Source organism: Rattus rattus, chromosome 8 (assembly GCF_011064425.1).
Source record: "Rattus rattus isolate New Zealand chromosome 8, Rrattus_CSIRO_v1, whole genome shotgun sequence".
In the NCBI taxonomy this organism is placed as follows: domain Eukaryota; kingdom Metazoa; phylum Chordata; class Mammalia; order Rodentia; family Muridae; genus Rattus; species Rattus rattus.
In genome coordinates, this window is record NC_046161.1 from 69,175,993 (window position 1) to 69,193,514 (window position 17,522).

Genomic DNA, 17,522 nt, shown 5'->3' on the forward strand with positions numbered 1-17,522 from the left:
AATCACATCCGTTATCCCATATTTTGTAACCATCCTAAAAAGCGCCTGAACCGGCTGGTTGGCAATTTCAGAGGTTTTACAGTGTAGCTGCCAGGAACTCAGCGGATGCCCCTGAGAAACAGCAGAATGGCAGAGCCACATAGAAGAAGCCAGAGTTCTAGCCTCACTTAAGATGCTTCTTTCTCTCAGCATTAAAGGACTCGTTTTACTAAGCGTAGCTTCCAAAGCATGTTACATTCCTTCCTGCTCTCCACGGACCTGGTAATTAACTTTATCACACGGTTTCTACTCTCTAATGGGGGAACAGGAGAAAAATGAGTCCCAAGCTTCCCAATCAGAATTTTAAATCTTGACTTTTTTTTCCAAATCATTTAACCGGAGATGAACAGACCAAGGCAGGAAAAAGAAAACAAGGTTCTAGAGATCATTTGACTCCCAGAAATACTCTGTCTGAACTCAGCTGAACTACCACCGATGTGGACAGACACCTGCTAAACAGGGAAGTCAAGAGTAGGAAACCCTCAGTCGATATTGCACCTCGGTAGAGAGAGAACGCTGAAAGCTATGTTGGTAGTAAGTTCTCCACTGGGATTCCCTACAATGCCAGATGAAAAAAATTAAAGATTTATAACACAAAATCTCACTCCTTGGGGTCAAATCTCAGGACCCAGTGACAGGAACCTAAGCTGACCATTGGACCACCCATCCCCTACCTCCTCACTGTCGAGTGAGCGAAGGGAACACCTGGACATGCTTAGACTTAGTATTCTTAAAAGTTCACCCAAGATTCCAACCTAAAAAATTTTCCTTCCGAATATGGCACAATTCTAGTTCAATCATGAGATCCAGTAAATCACTGCCCTTCGGGTTTTGCTGTAGTTTTCAGTAGCGAATGGGAAAAACGGAAATATATCTTCTCTCTTCATAGTGGAGGGAGCTGGGGAATACAGGTGCATTTATAATGTAAGACAAAGGATAGCCTTATTTACTTAAAACAAGGGAATTAAAATTTCAGGGGAAACCCAGCTGTGTCTACACACAATCTTACCAACTTTAAATATGCCAAGAAAAGTCAAAGAGAAAAAAAAAAAAGGATTCAGTCAGCCTCATGTCTTGACTTTGCTTTTACCATGTTCCTTTCGCGATTAACCCAACTGCATTTTGCATTTTTTCAAGCCAGTTATATTGGTCCTGTGGAGGCACAGTCTTCAAAAAAAAAAAAAAAAAAGTCTACATTTTAAAAAGTCCACTACGATAGATTTCTGAGAAATAACCAGTTACCCTACTTGCTGATACCAAAGATAATTCCATACCAGCGTTAAATTTGCACCCATTATACAATTTCAGGTCCTAGAGATATATTTTCTCATAAACAGAGGCACAAGGCAGAGCTTGCAAAGCAATTCTTCCTCCAAACTTTTGCTTCTTAGAAATAGTAGCAGACAGACTCCGCCTTCCATAAGCAATACCTTCTCACACCCTAGAGGAGCGACCCTTTCTTTGCTTTGGAACCAGCATTCAGAGGACACACTTCCGTCCTTGTTTATGTAGTGCTAACTGATGGCTCCCGCCATGACCTGCAGAGTAGGTCACATGTCACTTGTCATTTATCATTTCTCGGTCCTTTCAAACCATTCACTCCAAGAGTTTATTTCTTATCGCTATGCCCATCACACAGTCAGGCTTCAAATACTTCTCTTTGCTTCTTCCTTTTTATTTTATTTTATTATTTTTTATTTTATTTTTATTTTACTTTTACACACACACACACACACACACACACACACACACACACACATATATATATATATATATATATATATATATATATATATGAGTGGTTTTGGACATAGTCATTCAGGTCCTCAGATAACTGGAAGCTTTAGCAGAAAGCCATCCAGAATGATGTTTGGAGGAGTCTAAAGATTGTAAAACTCAGATTTCAGTAACTGTCCAGATAGAGGAATTCTGGGTGCTGGGGACTAAGTCTCTGGGCACCTTGGGAATTGATTCCAAAAACCAAAGATAATGTATGGGGAGATCTACAAGTTCTGACAGAACTTGACACTCACCATGCCCCTCAGTCCCTCAGAAAGACGTAATTATTTTTCCAGAACAACATAAAAGTGCTCGCTATATTTGGACCCGCCCCACTCCCGTTGCTACCCCAGGTGAAGAACCCATCTTTGCAGGTTAAATGCAGCTTTGCTAAACCAAAGAGTCTAAGGACATTTCCCCTATGGTCCGTCCTCCCTCCTTTGTACATACAGGATGAAACTATGCATTCAGCAAACAAAGAGAAAGCACGTCTCCTTTTTCTATCTGGTTGTTTAGGGTGCATTCAAATACCAGAGGCTGTTTGGGGATGCACTTGGCCTTCTGGGTTACAACGGTGGTGTGGGTTTGCTTTACAATGCATTTGGTAACTATTTCCCAAATAGTGTGAACAAAGAAGCAGAAGGTAAGAAATAGCTACTTCCATGTGTTTAAAAAAAAATTTAAAAAAAAGGAAAAAAAAAAGAAAAAAGAAAAATAGAAAAAAAAAGTGTAAAGATCTACTATTTATAGTGTGAACCAAAGACTCTACCTCACTCAATTTCCATTGGTGATTTTAATCACATTGATATACCAAAGAATACCAAAGATATTTTCATGCACGGCCATGGTCTGCAGAGGGAACTCCACCCTTTCCCTTCCCCACCTTCTCCCTCCCTCCCTCGTCACTCAGTGTGTAAAGTTGTCTTCATTCTTAATAACAATACGATACCGATAACAACGGCGTTAGGAACGCCGCTTCTTATTACTGCTACTTCTTGTAAATCTCTAGGCAAACACGTTGCAAAGTTTGTGAACTCCTAGGACGAGTGCCTTGCTTGAACCAAAGTGTTAAACCGCTGTTAACCTCTCTCACCTTATACTCTTTGAATACCTCAGCCTCTTAGAAAGGCCACTAATGAAAAAAAAAAAAAAAAGGAATAATTATTCACCGTGGTGCTTTTTCTGTGCAACCATGCAATGAAACTTTCTTTGATACCAAAGGATGACTTCCCCCACCCCCAATTCTCGCTGATAAACCAAAGCTCCTCCTCTTTTTCTGTCCTGAGGCCCTCCCCATCCCTTCATGGAGTCCCTTCCCCAGGCAGGCCGTGTATCACTTTTACCAATTCCTCCAAATACCTCATAGTAATAAAGTTTTAGGGTTATGTTGTATAGAGAATCTATGTGATAAGGCAGAACTTACTAGTTTGTTAATTATTAAGGTTACTTTAAAGAAAACAAAAAAACCTTTATAATTCTTATTTATTTTGTAGCTGTGCGTTCCGGTGTTCCCTTCCTCCCCCACTTTGGTTTGGGGTTTGTTTTCTTACCTGAACTCCTCAGTTGCTCAAGGAAGAGTTAATTTCTGGGAATGTTAAGGGTTGTATAAAAATGCAAGAATGGAATAACAAAGATTTTCATTTTGATGGTTACTTATGAAAGTTTTGTGTTTTGTAGAAAATTTGTTTCTACAGGGTAAAAAAAATTATATATATATATATATATATAATCTTTTGTGAAACTGGTTCCTATTTTTCTCTATAATGTGCTGTGATTTGTTTTAATTTAATTACATTTTATATGAACTAATTTAATCACTTTGTTAATTTATGACTGTGTAGTTTTTACAGTGTATATAGTACAGTTGAAATGGCCAACACTTTACGTTACTATCTCTTTTGTTCTTGATGCTAAGCTGAAGGCAGGAGCTTTGCCTTCCGGGTGTTGTCTTTAGTTTGTTCTTTGTGGGCACATCTGCATGTGCTCCAAACACTGCCAGCCCCCCCTCAAAAACTCGTACATGCCAAATGAGTGTACCAAGATAGGAAGACAGAAGGCATTACCTGTGGTTTTCCTTTAATTTATTATTATGTGGGGTTTTTTTAGGGAAAAAAAATATCACTTTGCAGGTAAGACCTGACATTTCAAACTGGTTAAGACCTTTTCCCAAGTGTCTCACTGCACCTGTGTTTGTGGGATATTTTGTTCCACCACTGCTTTTATTTGTTTGTTTTTTAACTCTCCAAGCATGGGTAGAAGTCAAAGTCTAAAAACCCAAAGAGACAAGCTAACTTGAATCTGGAAACACTTCTCAACCGTCCTTGTTTCTGCATTTCCGGGTGGAAGGCAGCCTATCCACCAAGCTGTCTTTGAAAGAAAGACGGGACTGGACACTCCCACCAGTCCCCAGCAGCACAGGCAAGAAGCAAAAGAAATTCACTTAGCTCAATGATCACCCTGATCCAGGAAATACGCTTAAGAACAGCACACCTCTGCTCCCCATAGCTGCCCCATCCTTGCCTTACCCAAATGGGAAGGACTCTAATGGTCTTGGGGAGAAATAGTGCATCCCAGAGCTATTTGAATGTGTGTCTTCTCACTCTCCACCTCACAGACAGACATGAGCCTTGGCCAGGCAGGTCCGGTTCTTGATCAGCACACACAGGACCCTCAAGGACCAGGGCCACCTTCCAGGAGCCACCTCTCAGCATTACTGGCCTAAGCTGCATAGACCCATCGATGTATACACCATTCCTCTCAACACAGGCATTTGCCCTTCTACACTTTTACAGGCGTGTTTGGGGTGGGAAAGGAGAAGGGAGGGGGGTGTAGGTTTTGGGTCAACAGGAACAATTTTATACTGATTATATATGGGAATAGGGTAATAAGTCTGCCCTGAGCCGAGTCAGGGAGCTGAGGAAAGGCTTTGAGAGAAACGATTGGCAATGAAGCTCAAAGCAGAATTCTTTACAAGGTCACATTTTCTACTTCTGTGTTAGTGTTGAAAGGTTTTTTTTTTTTTAAATATATATATAGTATGTTCTGCATTTATTACATAATCATTGTGGGCTCATTTTAGATTTGCCATCTGAACCAACTGACAGTCTAAAAAAGTAATAATAAACTTTAAAACATCACCTTCCACTTGTTTTGCTAGTTGTTGTCCTATGCCTCGCCCTCCTCTTTTGCTGTCCAGTCAGAACCAGCCCGTCTGTCACTCACTAAGACCTGTCCCTCCCCGCCCCCTTTTCTGTTTTCAGCACATTTTTGAGCTCAGCTATTTTAAGAGTGTGACTCAGTTTCCCTGTTCAAGTTAGCTTGATGATTCGTTATGTAAGGAGGATGCCTAAGACAATCATCAGGTAAAAAAAATTAAAGAAAAGATCAGTAGGATAGAAAACCTTCCAAGGGCAGGGGGAGTTCTTCCGTAGCAACAAATAAAGAAATCAACGAAAAGGTAAATACATGATTCATTAACTACACACCTAACCACGAGGGGCTTAGAAGATTTCTGATAAGAGACAAACGTTACTGTCCTTTTCTTTGTCAATTAGAAAATGGTGGTAGTTTCTACACTGCATCAACACATCAGATGAAATTATTATTGTACCCAGTATGGTCGTTTGCCGATACCTCGTCTTTCTCTGTCGATGCTTCTTCTGTATTTTTCGTGCGTAGCGACAAAAATGTGTCGTGTGTTAGGCATTCTTCTGGTTTGTACTGCGTTAACGTTTCTTTCTTTCCTCTTCCTTTTTTTTCCCCCTTTTTTTCTTTTCCTTTTTTGAGCTTCGATACTGTTCTCACTTTATGCCGTGCAATATCATCTGCTGTGTTTGCTAAAGAAAAAGAAAAAGAAAAAGACAAAAAAAAAAAAAGCAAGTGGTGATGTCATCACGCTCCCAGTGTTACGATGTTTCCGCATTTGTGTAGTCACCGAAATGTAGTGAATAAAATGTTGGATTTTCCAGCACTTTAAATTTAGACACTCCATTGCCTTCTTTCGTTTCGTTCCACTTGCGGTGTTGAGTGAGCGGTCTCTGGATTTTCTCTGGAGGAAGAGCAAAGGTGAGAGGACCGCGTGCCTAAGAATCCATGCCAGAGCTGCGCTTAAAGATTAAGAAAACAAAATTTTAAATGTATTTTTATTACTAACCCACTGCGTCCAATTTGTGCTGCCCATATACTCACCGGTGTGGGGCCATCTATTGGAACCTGGCCAACCTGCCAAGAGCCAAAGCCTTAAAGAAAACTGATCCTTCCTCCTCCAGTAGCCCTCAGTGGTCCCTAGGTCCTCAGCTAGGGGTGGGGCTTGTAAGCCCCTCCCCCGTCCATGCCCGAATGTTGATTGGCTTGGTATTGTCCAGGTCTTAGGCAACCACAGCTACTGTGAGTTTGAGTGCAGTGTTTCAATCGCGTCCCGAAGATATGGCTCTACAGTAGTCCTCCCCAACCCCTGGCTCTTACAAAGTTTCTGCCCCCTCTTCCTCCATGTTCCCTGAGCCCTGGGGGAAGTTGGGGAAATAAACACAATCTTTTTAAAACAGATGTTGCTTAGTGGAGCAAGAGATATCTTCTTCCCATGCTCACCCCCAGACATATGACCAGGATGGCCTCACAGTCACAGACATTCGTCTTCCTCTGTTTCCCTAGGACAGGGATTGAAGGAGTTTGCCACCACGGCCTGCCTGGCAGGAGGATATCTTTTTAAATGGAAGTAGGGCCTTCTGTTTCTACAGGTGAGCCATTTCTAACAGCCAGATGGTCTTGCAAAAGAAGTAAAAATGATTAGAGAGAGGCTGGCACTTGAAGTTCTTCCCGGTCTCCACAATAAGACTCTACCAAATGAATGTGTACGTGGGTGTCTCTGGGCCTGCTAGATGGCTGGAGAATTAGAGTCTTACTTTTATTTTATTTTGAGACAGGGAACTGCTATATAGCCCTGAACCATGCCCTGCTTAGAGCTGTCTTTTATTTAATAATGACTAAGACATAAGAAGTGGATATAGGGACTGGACCTGTCACCCCAGCAATGAGGGGTGGGGCTGAAACAGAAGGATGACTTAAGCCTAAGAGTTTGGGGCCAGCCTGGGAAACATTAAAAACCTCTCTCTCAACAGTGACAACACACCAGTAACAACGCGGGAGGGACTCAGGGGAAATGGAAAGTGGGTTTGGATTTCCTGTTGTACTTGATCACTATGGATGTGACCTTGGGCAAATGACTCCCCCAGTCTCATTTCCTCTCTGTAAAATGGGCCTGCCTGCATCACTGGGTTGTTATGGAGATTAGAAGTAAGACCCACATAGAGTAGTTGTCCTCGACCTTCCAAAAGTTGTGACCCTTTTTTTTTTTTTTTTTTTTTTTCCGGAGCTGGGGACCGAACCCAGGGCCTTAGCCTCCTAGGCAAGCGCTCTACCACTGAGCCAAATCCCAACCCCCAGTTGTGACCCTTTAATACCGTTCCTCATGTTGTATCCCACCAGCCGTAACATTATTTCCAATGCTACTTCCTAACTGCAACTTTGCTACTGTTTTGAATTGTAATGTAAGTATCGGATATACTCCAGCACTTGGGAAGCCAGAGACAGGCAGATCCCTATGAGTTCAAAACCAGCCTGCTCTACAGAGGAAAGTTCTAGATCAGCCAGGTCTACATAGTGAGACCCTGTCTTTTAAAAAAAAAAAAAAAGTGAGAAGAAAAATAGAAACCCTCCAGGAGTGGTCAGTATCTCCTATCTTTCTTTTTTTTTAAAAAAAGTTACATTGTGGTGTGTGTGTGTGTGTGTGTGTGTGTGTGTGTGTGTGTGTGAGAGAGAGAGAGAGACAGAGACAGAGAGACAGAGACAGAGAGACAGAGACAGAGACAGAGACAGAGATAGAGATAGACAGAAGATAGACAGAAGGGGGGAAGATAGACAGGGGGGAGAGAGAGAGAGAGAGAGAGAGAGAGAGAGAGAGAGAGAGAGAGAGAGAGAGAGAGAGCTTATGGAGGTTAGAAGACAATACCTTACAGGACTTGATTTTCTCCCTCCATTACAGGGCTCCCTGAAAAAAAGGTATTGGCTCAGGACCCCAAGACCAAGTTCTCAGCACAAATGAAATTATTTGCCCCAGAGGGACAGAGGGCAGGGAATAAGAGACAAAGACAGGAGATAGAGGAGGAGGGAGAAAAAGGAAGGGAACAAGGGAGAGGGAGGAGGGGTGTTTGTCCCAGAGCAAAGGACTGCCTCTAGAGAGGAGACAGATGTAGTCCACAGGAGAGTGGAGTTTAAAAGGTACAAGGAGAAGCCCGGTGTTAGGATGAGGTGCTTGACTTTAATTGGGTGTGTTCATTAGGGGAGCCAATGGGGGCTTTTGATTGCTGGACCTCAGAACTTTGGTAGCTGGACCTTGGTAGTCAACTCAGGAGGAGGAAGCAGCCAAATAAGGGGATGGGCCATGGGGTTGCTTTAGGACTGCTGTGTGTTGACTTTTTGCGGAGGCAGAGGGAACTGGGCAGAAGGGTGAGGCCTGCCAGAGCCACACTCACCAGGCTTGAGCTGACTCGAGTCCCTTCAGGCTTGGCGGCCCTGAACTGAGTGTGAGTTCCAACTACAGAGACCAGGTTTTCTATGGCAGGCCTTCCCGTTTCCGCCCTGGTCAGGGCCATTGAGCACATGCAGGGAGGGCGGCCTCACCTTCTGTCTTTCCGGGTGTTTAAGGAGTCACCCGACCTTCAGCCTTCTCCTCTAATCCCAATACGATTGCTGAGTTCATAAACACAGTGTTTGTGGTGTCAGCCAGACCCGTAAGGAAATGTGAAGCAGGAGAATTTTGCATTTGGCCTCCCTTTTACAGATTTTTGTTTAGGAGAAGGGGAAAGGCCTCAAAAGTTCTCTCTCCAAGACAAGAATTCTGGCTATAAGCGAAGGAGGGCACCCTTTCCTAACCAGCACTCTGAGGAAAGAGCCTTTAAGAACTGGCCACCCTAAGGAAGGCAGGACACAGCACACCTGTGGTTCTGAGCAGTGGCCCTCAGCCTTGCTAATGTGGCCACCCTTTAATACATCTCCTCATGTGGCGAGGACCCCAACTATAGAATCACTCTCATTGCTACTTCATAATTGTCATTTTGCTACTGCGTGAATCCTAATGTAAATATGTGATATGCACGATATCTGATGTGCAACCCCCTCAAACTGGTTGAGACCCACAGGTTTCTCAAGCTGCTGTCCTAGACTAAGAAGGTTGAAGGAGGATAGTTAGGAAGTCAAGGTCAGCTTAGGTTACACAGCAGAAGCCTTGTTTCAAAACAACAACCAACATTAGGTTATACGACATATAGATACACATATACACACACATACACACATACATATATACACATGTGTATTATACATATATAAGACAAATACAAGAATATATATACATATATATATATATATATATATATATATATATATCTTGGTAATAAGCTGGCAGAAAAGCCCTTGGTTGTCTAGGGCATTTAGGATAGAGTTCGTGTTCCTTATATTCATATTGATTGCCACACTAATCATTGCATTATCTAAACCCTATACCAGGTCAAGATGGTCACAAGGGGCACTATAAGAACTGTCCTGCTCCTAACCTCCCCAGCTTGAGCCACTCCCTGAGTTTGTTCTCTCTGCTCTCCCTGCCTCAGCCTTTGAAGGTTCCTGCCTGGAATACTAACCCACCTACCCTTCAGCTGTCATCACCTGCAAAACTGTCAGCCGCCAATGCCCCACCCTTAAGGCATCTCGACTGCTGGAATTTCCCCATTCCTCTCTGTGACTGTCCAGCACAGCCTCCTACCCCTCATCTCCATATGGGCTTCCATCTGACCCCTTATATAACACACACATATATGCACACACACAGACACACAGGCACATACTCTTCCTCCACATACCTCCACATGGCGCCCTTTAATGGATCAGCACATTGTGTTGCCCAGACGGAGACAAAGAGTGAGGTCACTCTTCACAAGAGACCTGCCGTCGCCTTCACTTTGCTGTGTCTTACCTGACACTGACAATAAGGCTTCATCTAGAATGAATGGACCAGAAGATGTCAGAGTCTCAATGCTCAGTTAGCCCTCTCCAGACCTACAGAGAACCATGATGCTCTAGAGAAGAGAACTCAGGAAAGAGTATATGAAACCCCTTCCCCAACACACTGTTGGGCATCATGATCACATGAAGACGCTCGTGTCCTGTTCCAGCAGACAGACTCTGAATGAGGAAGATAGCCAGGGACAAGTGGCAGAGTTTCAGAAGAACCTCTGTTCTCCGAAGCCAGACTCCACTGACCAATGGCTCGAAGGGGACTCTGAGTATACCAGGAGAAGGAGAGATCTCCCCAAAGTGTGTCTCCCGCAAAACGAACAAGGACACTGGCAGAAACGGCTTAGTCAGCCGTAGGAATTAGTCATGGGTTTGCCACCATCTGAGTAGTGAGTGTTTAAGAAAACCAGAGGGCTAGGGAGACACAGAACCCAAGCTTGATTCCCAGAGCAGTGTCTACATGCTGGGCATGATGGTGTGTGTGTTTAGCTCCTCAGTGCTAGGGAAGCAGAGACAAGATGTCCCTCTGACTCCCTGGACAGACTGTCATGCCTAATCAGAGAATTCTAAGCCAGTCTCGGAAAAGGGAGACAGCACCTGAGGCATGACACCCAAGGCTGTTTTTTTTTTGAACTTCACATGCAACTGTTATACATGCACATGCACCCATCATATACATACACGAGCGCATGAAGAGAACTGGCTCAATAATCAGGTCTGTGATGTTTTAATGTGTAATGAGCCACCTAATTTCCCCACCCTGGCTCTCCAGTAGCCTTAAGAACCAATAGCTTCCCTGTCAGTGAAAACCAATGTCCTAGCCATGGCGGAAGGGCAGTAGGCTATGGGTCTCTCCCAAAGTGCAGATCTCTGTGAAATGCCATATCTGACCTCTCTGGAAACTCCCCAGAGATCACTATTCACAGGATTTGTATTTATTTGGCCCAACTTAGAGCTCACCCCGATGCCCTGGGGGCACTTGTCAAGAACAGTGAAAAGTAAGAGTTTAATATCGCAGCTGCCGGAGGCACCAGCCACACGGAAAACCCATAAAGCTAGGTTAAAAACGAAAAGGAAAAGGCAGCTATGACATTCATAACACGCTTTTGGAAACTTCCAGGACACTGCTGGGAATCCGGACAGACACATACATCTACACAGAATAACCTCGCTTGCTGGTGTTCACAGATTATGAACAACCACCACATTGACAAAACACCGGCTCCTACATGAATGCTTGGCTGAATAGCTGGGAGCTGAGCTATGAGAATTCAGCTTTAGCAAAATCAAACACCTTCCTACCTACTGGTGACTGTTAATTGGAGTGGAAACTTCCAGTTTCTTTGGAACGTTAGTGATGCCAAATAATGTTTTGCTGGGGCACACAGGTGAAAGGATGTCTTGCTAAAGCAGACACGGGAAAGAGTGTTTTCCTGAAGCAAACACAGGTGAAGGGATGTTTTGATATAGCAAACATGTGAGAGAACCTGTGATGAAGGAATGAATATATATACACACATATATATACATATATATACATATATACATACATATATACATATATACATATATACACACACATATATACATATATACATACATATATATACATACACACACACGTATATATATATATATATTTGCTCTGCCTCGCTATTCTTCATTAACGATACACACATATTGGTTCACTTTACATAGCATTGTTGAGCTCAACCTGCGATAACGACGCCATTGAGAGAAACTTGCCAAAGAACTGCTCATGAGGTTCCTGCAACAGCTTGCAGCCTCCAAGGCCTCACCTCAGGCTGGTTAGTGAGCCTTGCGGTTCCTTCAGGATTGAACTATAGCTGCTAGTCCGTGCGAGATGTCTGCAAGCTCAAAGGACTGGACTGTAGCTGCTGAATCATAGGTGGTGTTTGCTGTGGGACTGAAGTGCTGAGAAGAAAGATCAAGCTCGCCCCCAAAGAAGTATTGCTGAACAGGTCCACTCCCCGCTCCCCCATATCCTGATAACTTTTCTCTTCCACTCCCTCTGCTGTGTGGAGGCCAGAGGAGAGGTTGAACCCTTATTAAAAGTAGGTTGCGAAACAATTTATGCCTACAGTTAATACCTGTAGACTTTATTGTGAATTTAGCAGAACCTAGAATACAAGTCTCTGGGCATATCTGTGTGTACCCATCTTAAATATGAGTGGTGCCATATACTGGGGTAGTCCTGGGATTGTTGAAGTTTGGTGTGTTGCTGTGCATTGTAATGCTAAAAACTGGCCCTGGTGACCCCCAGGGATGAGGAGATGCTCACGTAAAGTGATGCTATGTAATCTTGCTGCTAAGTTATGCCCAACTGATGAATTAAGATGCCTACAGATTATAACTGGACAGAAGAGAGACAAGTGAAGTTTTGCATCCCAGGTTGGGGATCTGAGGAAATGTCAAGGAGGAGGGAGAGAGAAGGTTGGGAGAGAAGAAGACTCCATGGGATAAGTAAGTCATAAAAACATGGCCATGAGGCCTGGCCAATTGGAATTAAGGGTTGCCCAGATGAAACATGGGACACACAACATATATAGAAAATAACTTAGAAATACAAATATTAGCTAATAAGTGGCCAGACAACCTGGGTAGGTATTTCTCATAACAAGGCACACAAATGGCCAACAAGCACATAAAATATGCTTAACTTATTAAGTCGCTAGGGAAATGAAGATCAAAACCATCACGAAACATCACTTTCTGGCAGTTAGGATAGCATTTTCTTTTTAAACCCAAGCCTGTGGCATAGGCCTGTCACATAGCCCTGGGAGAACAGAGTGGGGAGGAAGGATCATCACAAGTGAATAAACAAAAAATAAATAAGTAAGGCCTTAACCAACATTGGAGAGTCCCTAAAGAAGTTTATCTTTCATTCGTGTCACTGACAGGAGTGTAAAAAGGTTCAGGAATCTTACAGACCAACCTGAAGGTTTCTCATAAAGTTCTTCATACAGTTTCTATTTGTGCTCCTAACTAAAAGAACAAAAAAGGACTGATCACAATGAAGCATGCACACAAATGATTAACATTATAAAATTGGTTATAAAAATCAATAAGAGGAAGTAAGCCCAAGATAGCAAACATAGTTAAAACATTATGAGTTCAGTGTGTGTGTGTGTTTGGCTTTGTAACTCAAGTGGGTAGTCTTAAACTTTGTAAATGACCATGTGCCCAAGGTCAAATGACTAGACAGGCTTGGGCCCTTCCTTCATCTTTCCCAGAACTGTGTCTTAGTTATATAGACGGTGGCCACTAGATGGCAGCACATGACTACATGGTTGTCAGCAAACCTCTGAAGAACCAGATATCAAAAGGAGGGAGGGCTGTAACAGGTTCCTGTCAGCAAGCCCTTCTTGGCATCTACAATATTGTCTGGGTTTGGTCTATATATGGGATGGATCCCCAGGTGGGGCAGTCTCTGAATGGCCTTTCCTTCAGGCTCTGCTCCACTCTTTGTCCCTGTATTTCCTTTAGACAGGAGCCATACTGGGTTAAACATTTGGAGATGAGTGGGTGTCCCCATGCTCCAACTAGGCGCCTTGCCTAACCTCTGGATATGGTCTCTACAGGTTCCCCCTCTCCTTTGTTGGGCATTTCAGCTAATCTCATCCCTGTTGAGTCCTGGGGGCCTCTTGCTTTCCTGGCATCTGGGACTTGCTGGTGGCTACCCCCAGTTCCCCATCACCCATTGCTATACACCTCTGTTCAATTTCCTGAACTTCTGCATATCATCCCGTCTCCGCTAATACCTGATCCTGTCCCTCTTTCTGACCCTCTACCTCCCGTGAGTATTTTGTTTCCCCTTCTATGAAGGTCTGGAGCACCCACATTTTAGACTTCCTTCTTCTAGAGCTTCATATAGTCTGTGAATTGTATCTTGGGTTTTCTGAGTTTTGGGGCTAATATCCACTTATCAGTGAGTGCATACCATGTGTGTTCTTTTGTAACTGGGTTGTCTCACTCAGGATGACATTTTCTAGTTTCATCCATTTGCCTAAGAATTTCATGAAGTTAGAGTCACACTGAGGTTGTACCAGTCTGCAATCCCACCAACAAAGGAGGAGTGTTCCTCTTTCTCCACATCCTTGCCAGCATCTGCTGTCGCCTGAGATTTTGATGCTAGCCATTCTGACTGGTGTGAGGTGGAATCTTAGGGTTGTTTAGATTTGCATTTCCCTGATGACTAAGGATGTTGAACATTTCTTTAGGTGCTTCTCAGCCATTCGATATTCCTCAGTTGAGAATTCTGTTTAGTTCTGTACCCCATTTTTAATAGGGTTATTTGGTTCTCTGGAGTCTAGCTTCTTGAATTCTTTGAATATGTTGGATATTAGCCCTCTACCAGATGTAGGATTGGTAAAGATCTTTTCCCCATGTGTTGGTTGCCATTTTGTCCTAATAACAGTGTCCTTTGCCTTATAGAAGCTTGGCAGTTTCATAAGGTCCCATTTGTCAATTCTTGATCTTACAGCATAAGCCATTGATGTTCTGTTCTGTTCAGGAAAATTTACCCTGTGCCCATCTGTTCGAGGCTCTTCCCCACTTTCTCTTCTATTAGTTTGAGTGTATCTGGTTTTTTGTGGAGGTCCCTGATCCACTTGAACTTGAGCTTTGTACAAGGAGAGAAGAATGGATCGGTTTGTCTTCTACATGCTGACCTCCAGTTGAACCAGCACCATTCGTTGAAAATGCTATCTTTCTTCCACTGAATGGTCTTAGCTCCTTTGTCAAAGATCAAGTGACCATAGGCGTGTGGGTTAATTTTTGGGTCTTCAATTCTATTCCACTGATGTACCTGCCTGTCTCTGTAACAATATCATACAGTTTTTTATCACGATTGCTCTGTAATTCAGCTTGAGGTCAGGAATGGTGAGTCCCCCAGAAGTTCTTTTATTGTTGAGGATAGTTTTCACTATCCTGGGTTTTTGGTTATTCCAAATGAATTTGCAAATTGACCTTTCTAACTCTATGAAGAATTGAGTGAGAATTTTGATGGGGATTGCATTGGATCTGTAGATTGCTTTCAGCAAGATGGCCATTTTTACTATATTAATCCTGCCAATCCATGAGCATGGGAGGTCTTTCCATTTTTTGAGATCTTCCATTTCTTTCTTCAGAGACTTGAAGGTCTTGTCATACAGATCTTTCACTTGTTTGGTTAGAGTCACACTGAGGTATTTTATATTATTTGTGACTATTGCAAAGGGTGTCATTTCCCTAATTTCTTGCTCAGTCTGCTTATCCTTTGAGTAGAGTTAGGCTACTGGTTTGTTTGAGTTAATTTTATACCCTGCCTCTTTGCTGAAGTTGTTTATCAGGCTTAGGAGTTCACTGGGAGAATTTTGGGGGTCACTTAAGTATACTATCATTTCATCTTCCTCCTTTCCAATCTGTATTCCTTTGACCTCCTTTTGTTGTCTGATTGCTCTGGCTAGGACTTCGAGAACTATATTGAGTAAGTAGGGAGAGAGTGGGCAGCCTTGTCTAGTCCTTGATTTTAGTGGAATTGCTTCAAGTTTCTCTCCATTTAGTTTGATGTTGGCTACTGGTTTGCTGTATATTGCTTTTACTATGTTTAGGTGTGGGCCTTGAATTCCTGATCTTTCCAAGACTTTTAGCATGAAGGGGTGTTGAATTTTGTTTTTTCAGCATCTAATGAGATGATCATGTGTTTTTTCCTTGAGTTTGTTTATATACTGATTATGTTGATGGATTTTCATATATTGAACCATCCCTGTATCCCTGAGATGAAGCCTACTTGATCATGGTGAATGATCATTTTGATGTGTTCTTGTATTTGGTTTGTGAGAATTTTATTGAGTATTTTTGCATCGATATTCCTAAGGGAAATTGGTCTGAAGTTTCCTTTGTTGGTTCTTTGTGTGGTTTAGGTATTAGTGGAATTGTGGCTTCATAGAGCAAATTGGGCAGTGTTCCTTCTGTTCCTATTTTGTGGAATAGTTTGAAGAGTACTGGTATTAGGTCTTCTTTGAAGGTCTGATAGAATTCTGCACTAAACTCATCTGGTCCTTTTTTTTTTGATTGGGAGACTTTTAATGACTGCTTCTATTTCTTTAGGAGCTATGGGATTGTTTAAGTGGTTTATCTGATCCTGATTCCTGAGAGGCTTTGCTAGAGCCTGACAAACACATTGGACTGAGCACAAGGTCCCCAAAGGAGGAGTTAGAGAAAGAACTGAAGGAACTGAAGGGGTTTGCAATCCATAGGAAGAACAACAATGTCAACCAACCAGACCCCACCAGAGCTCCCAAGGACTAAACCACCAACCAAAGAGTACACATGAAAGGACCCATGACTCTAGCCACATATGTAGCAGAAGATGGCATTGTCTGGCATCAGTAGGAGGAGACTCCCTTGGTCCTGTGAAGGCTCAATTCCCCAGTGTAGGGGAGTGCCAGGGCGGGGGAGTGGGTGGATGGGAGGAGAGCATCCTCATAGAAGCAGGGGGGGGGGGGATGGTATAGTGAGTTTCTGGAGGGGAAACCCGGGAAAGGGGATAATATTTGAAATGTAAATACATAAAATATCCAATAAAAAAAGAGGGAGGGCTTTAAAATGATGAGCTAACTTCTGCTCACATTAGGGCAAGCGACATCACTGTGTGACGTATACTCTCTACAGGGAGAAGCAGTTTTTATAGACATTTAAGTGACGAGGTACAGAAGAATGAAGCAATAAACAGTGAGGTAGAGTTCCGAGACTAAATTATCCACCCCACCCACCCATCCACACCCTTCCTTCTGCAGCCTGCACTGCCCTGAAGGAGCCCAGTCAGGGCTTGTCTGGTGCTCACGGAGGACTCCCCAGGTGCTCAAAGTCACACTGTTGAAAAGTAGCAAGAGGTACTCCTCAATGTTTAAGTCCAAGAAACTATATACCACACTATTTTTTCTTATTTTTCCTTAAGTCACTTTTAAAAACAAAATTATCAACAAATTTATGTAAGTTTACATCTGTATTATAGATAAATGCCCTACATGTACACGTACACACACACACACACACACACACACACACACTACATTTCTTCCCTATAATTGTACACATGGGATGGGCTCACTCAATTTTCTCACAAACCTCAAATCTGCTTACTTCAGCATGAAGCTGTTCAAGTCAGCACCCTACCCTGGTGAGCTCAGCTCTTTGTTAGTTTCAGAGCCCTGGGAAGCCAAGCAGGTTGTTTAAAACACCAAGGCTATCTGGGTATGAGGGTACACCCCTGTATCCTAACACTGGAGAGCGAGGCAGCGAGATGGCTGTGAGTTCAAGGCTAGGCTGGGGTGCGTGGCAAAACACTGTCTTAAATGCCCCACCACACACACCAAAAGCAAGCAAGCAAGTTACCAAATGTCAGATGAAGGACTTAACCTTAAACTAGCTAGGACCTTGGATAAGCACTTTTTGCTCACAAAGCAAGAACCCATTTAACTACAGGTTAGGACCCATGTTTTCCGACACTGAGCATTAAAGAGTCCTTGTCAAGTTGGGTTGTGCTGAACTCCTGGGACGACTAAGCCATAGCTTTGTCATTCCTATTGGTTTGGTTTATGGTGATCGAAATGGAGCCCCGGGCCTCCCTCGCA

General features: G+C 43.1%; 1 long non-coding RNA gene across 1 annotated transcript in view; it reads right to left on the reverse strand.

Moving 5' to 3' along the window:
• Positions 1-3,882: 3,882 nt before the first annotated feature.
• The window catches only part of LOC116907942, a 14,534-nt gene continuing 894 nt past the window's right edge, over positions 3,883-17,522 (reverse strand). The window contains exon 2 of the long non-coding RNA XR_004388856.1: positions 3,883-5,866. This is a non-coding gene — a long non-coding RNA (uncharacterized LOC116907942). The remainder of the gene's footprint in view (positions 5,867-17,522) is intronic.